Consider the following 3246-nt stretch of genomic DNA (forward strand, 5'->3'; position numbering starts at 1 on the left):
TTTCCAGCACTCATACTGCATTATTGCTCACCTTTTTGCATTCAATATCTTGCCATTGGATTTTAAGTTGTACGTGGCATGCTCATAATATAAACACCCACACTTCGTATGCCCCAATTCTACTGTTTTATTCACAATTTTAATCAATATATATAAAAAGAATCCGCTGGATATCAAGGTTTAATTATGACCTATGAAATCGCGAGGTCAATCAAAAGTCAAATCGGAAAGTTAAAGCGGGACGATATAAATTATCCAATTAGTTATTATTATTCCATAGTGCATGCATGTCCCAGTATCATAAGATCAATGAATCGAAGGGTCCACTACAATTGAAAGCTACGCAAAAGGTTTTTTTTTCTTATGTTTTCTTTATTATTATTTTTAAAAAAAAAATATATAAATACGACCCCCAACTCCCTGTTGCCCAAATATGAATCTGTATTACATTTGCACCTGCAATCCTCGTGACTCCATGTGAGTCCTATGCCGTAATGGGGCCATCTTATTAATAGATGATTATAATGTCTTTTTCAAAAAAAGAAGTCACTCCCTATGCATTAATTGTTCCAAGTGAAAATTAAACGTATCGACGAATTGTATGTTTTCCAAACACGGATGGCCCGAGAAATTAGGGATGTTTGTTTTCTGATTTTATATATATTTATGTCTTTGTGATTTTGTCATTCTACATGGTCAAATTTCTGTTTTGACTGGTGTCGTCTTAATTTGATTAGAATTTCGGTTAAATTAATTATTATAGTAAATATATCTTCAAATTATTTATTATAATATAAATATCTTCAAATAACTTATAAAATTCAAGTTTCGATTCCTTAAATATACTGAAACATGTATCCCTTAATTCATTCTACAACAGTCAAATAAATGCAGTTGATAGTTATTTCAGTTAGTTTAGTCCGTCTTAATTTGAGATGCCCAAGGTTCATTGCTTCTCGTGCAACATCGAGCAAAGACACCTATAATCCGGCCATTTGCTTTGGTTAACGTATAATATATTGATCAGGCAGGTATTGAGGTAATTATTACTTATACAAACGATATATTAATAAATATATGATGAGATAATGATCACGATGAATAATCAATATATCAAAACTATATGAATATAGGTTAACTATTAAAAAATAAAAAATAAATTCAAGGTATATATATACACACACATATTATATATATATACTAAGATATTATCCGCCGTCCAAATCTCGTCTTGATTTCTTGGAATTTGTCGTTTAAATGATTCATGCATGATTTGAAAATATATAATGATAAAATTAAAGATAGCACAGGAAAGCACGTGGATTTACATGCATTCCAAGATAAGAGAAGTGCGTACTGGTTCGAGCACGAGGTGGATTAATGATGTAGAAATTAACTATTACCCTACTCCAGTTACACATAATAGTTGATGTTAGACTTGTTATTGAGCATTCGCGACACGATAAGAACTCATCGAATTTAACGAGAAATTGCATGCTGCATAATATGCACACTTTAAACAAAGAATTTTAGTGGAGGCGTCGGAAGGTTTTCCGACGTTATCACTCCGATACTCAAGTCAGTAAAATATTTACGCAAAGGAAAGTGCAATCTAAAGAGTATATATATGTCGAGTGTTCGTGTAAAATATTAAAGTGAATTGAATGTTTTATGTTCAAGTGAACATGTGTATTTATAGAGAAAAGGTGTTATTCCACATGATCAAGTGGCCGCTCATGTCCTGCCCTCGTGACATTGTCATTATTGATAACTCATATTGTTTTCTGTTTTATCATATCATCCCCTATGCGCGCCGAAGTACATGTCAATGATTTCGGAGTATGGTCTTCCATATCTGTAGGTCTAGGATTGAGCCTGTTTCGAAGTGTTTGGGAAGTGATCTCGATATGAGGATACAGACAGGGTCCCCGATCTATTAAATCTTCTTATAATGCTCGAGCAAAGTTGAGAGCTCGGGCTTATTTGTGGTCAGCTTCTCTGGTTGTTGTAACCCCAGTGATGACCTATAAAAGAGTACTTCTTTTACCCAGACTAGTTCTTACTTCGAGTTCTTTTATTATCCTAATCTATTCTCCAGCTCAAGTCTTAGGATGACCCGACTCTTCTCGGTGGTATATCACCATACAATCTATCCTGAAAAAATTATTCATGTGATATTAATATGTATAATTTTTTTATGCAAGTTGCCGCGATGATGTTGACCACAAGATCATTAGAGATGATGTTTTTGGTGAGGAACTAGGAAAGCTTAAGCATGTGGTAACATGCTTATGTAACATGGACAGCATGGGAGATCTTTAAGCAACAAGTTGGGGGCTTGGCTTGTCATTGCCAATGATCATCACCCAAGAATTTCTTGAAAGAGATTTCCAAAATATTTATATATTATCCACCAACTTGTTCACTAGTATATAGTTATCAATTAAAGCCCCCACATGCCAAATTTGATCCAAGGATTTTATATGGGAATTTCAAACCACATTAATAGAAATTGTTAATTATTTAATTTGCTTGTTGACCACCACTTTGAACGAACAAAAAATCAGTCTAAAAACCCTCTTGAAAACGATTTATGTTTTCAAAATTAAACCTTCGAGGTCAATACATGTTATTTAATTTCTTCTACTGTAAAATGGATTTATTATCGATATCTTAGTTTAATTTGTTTTGATGTACATAAATACATTAAAAATTATTTTCTCAATTTCAAAAATTAGATAACTTGCGTGATGGTACTTATGATGTGTGATACATAAAGTGATCGAGCACTGATATTAATACAAAATGGGGAAGAAGCTAAGGGCCAAATAGTTTTTTGTATTATTTATTTAAAAGTAATATAAATTTCTTAATTTTAAAGTTTATTAAATTAAATAAGTTTCTTGATTATCCTCTGATCCTGCAGTAAACCATCAGATCAGAACAGAAGAGTTTAATTTATGATTTAATCCAAGTAAAAAGGAACACGTAGCCATGTCAATAATGATTTGTTTATTATTTTATACATGACTATGTGGCTGCGATTGACAATTATGAAACACCATTTTTAATTATTTATGCCCTGTAAAANGATATAATTTTTGTGGATAAAATAATATATTTATTTAAATAATAAATGGTAAAAATGTAAAGTTTGCTTTATGGATAGTTAAAACTAGATGTATAGATTTGTCAGGTACTGATTTCTAAAAGATAATGGCTAGGTACTGAATTTTAATTGAAACA

The sequence above is a fragment of the Primulina huaijiensis genome, chromosome 11 (assembly GCF_012295235.1).
Source record: "Primulina huaijiensis isolate GDHJ02 chromosome 11, ASM1229523v2, whole genome shotgun sequence".
Lineage (NCBI taxonomy): Eukaryota > Viridiplantae > Streptophyta > Magnoliopsida > Lamiales > Gesneriaceae > Primulina > Primulina huaijiensis.